At 43.7% G+C, this 1,576-nt stretch overlaps 1 pseudogene; it reads left to right on the forward strand.

Moving 5' to 3' along the window:
• Nucleotides 1-108: 108 nt before the first annotated feature.
• LOC119590947 lies at nucleotides 109-1,576 on the forward strand (annotated as a pseudogene).

A 1,576-nucleotide genomic window follows, 5' to 3' on the forward strand; every position in this document is an offset into this window, starting at 1 on the left:
AAATAAATTGTACATTTTTGCTGTGACCTTCTCTTGATAAGTTTTCAGATCGGAGACCAGTATATAAAGCATCCGCACTTCTCAGAGACAGAAGTCACTGTAGGTGAAGCCGACATAATGGTTAGTGACATGTCTTTATTCAAAGTCGGATTTTTTTCTGTAATGTGTCCTGCTGATTTTACCAGTGACAAAAAATAAATTAATCTGAAAAAAAATTGCATCTAAGTAAATTTTCACGTCACCGCTGATGTTTCACATTATCATTTAAACCCAGAATGACTTTGATTAATGTTTTCAAAAGGCGAATATGTAAACGATTATTTTCTTCAAGTAAAACTAACAAGGTTTACTTTTCAGATAACATTTGTCACCGTGAGCATCGCCCTCTTGTGTTCCCACGCCTTCGCTGCGAGTAGCTACTTGGGACTTCCCCTGGGGACGCCACTCGGAGGATTTTCGCAACACGGCACTCTTCACGGTGGTTTCATCCCCGGTGGTCTTTATGACAACCAAGGACTGTCACTGGGAATTTGCCACGACCGATATCCGGGAATGGAGGCTACTTGGACTACGCATACAGTACTGGTGCACATTTTGGAAATCCTTATGGAATGCAAGATTTCTCAAATATTTATACGGAAACCGCCTAGGCCTCGCCAATTCATACGGCGCTCTACCAAACGTAAGAGTCGATGGAATTAGCGAGGCTGAGGATGAAACGTCGTCTGGCTTTGAATCAGAGAGCGCGCTTGGTGCTACAAACGATGAAGATTTCGTTTCCAACAATCAAAACATAGCTTCCACTCAAAATGGAGTTTCTAGCTTACATTCCAGTCCTATTGCTACTTTGGGTGTCTCCCCCTCTGGTGCTGGACCTTATACTTCCGTTGCTAGTTTAAGCGGATTCCCTTATAACATTCGTCCATACACTCCCGCTCTTGGTTTAGAAAGATATATTTATGGTCCTGGACCTCTCACCTCTAATTATGGGTTAGAAGGGTTCTCTTATGGCGTTGGGCAGCACACTGGCTTGGGAGGACTCGCCTACGGTGTTGCAGGTCAACCTTCTCTTCTTGGTTCGGGAGGTTTCCCTTCCGGTCTTACTCATGGACTTCTATTGCGGCTTTAGGCCAGCCGTATGGATTCCTTTCGAGCGGTGACCTCGCATTTCCGTTGGTGCTTTCGGTGGATTCCCTTATGGTCTTGAATCTCATACTCCTTTTACTGGTTTTACTGGATTCCCTTCTGGTCTTGAACTTGGCTCTCCTCTTGGTGGATTCTATTCAGGTCCTGGACCTTACAAGCCAGTCGCTTATTTAGATCAATCGTTTCCTGATCATGGTCTGTACACTACTGGTCCTACCTCAGACAGATTCAATCCCGGTCAAGGACTTCACACTCCTAGTGCTTCTCTGAAGTCATTCCATTCCAGCTCTGGGTCTCGTCACTCCAGTAACGCTTCTTCTGAGAACAAGAATAAAAAAGGCAAGAAAGCAGCAAAGATTTAGTGACTTCTGAAGGGAAACGTGAATGTAAACATACAGCTATAATTGTGTATCAATAAAACAAAATTTAT

This window comes from Penaeus monodon, chromosome 28 (assembly GCF_015228065.2).
Source record: "Penaeus monodon isolate SGIC_2016 chromosome 28, NSTDA_Pmon_1, whole genome shotgun sequence".
Lineage (NCBI taxonomy): Eukaryota > Metazoa > Arthropoda > Malacostraca > Decapoda > Penaeidae > Penaeus > Penaeus monodon.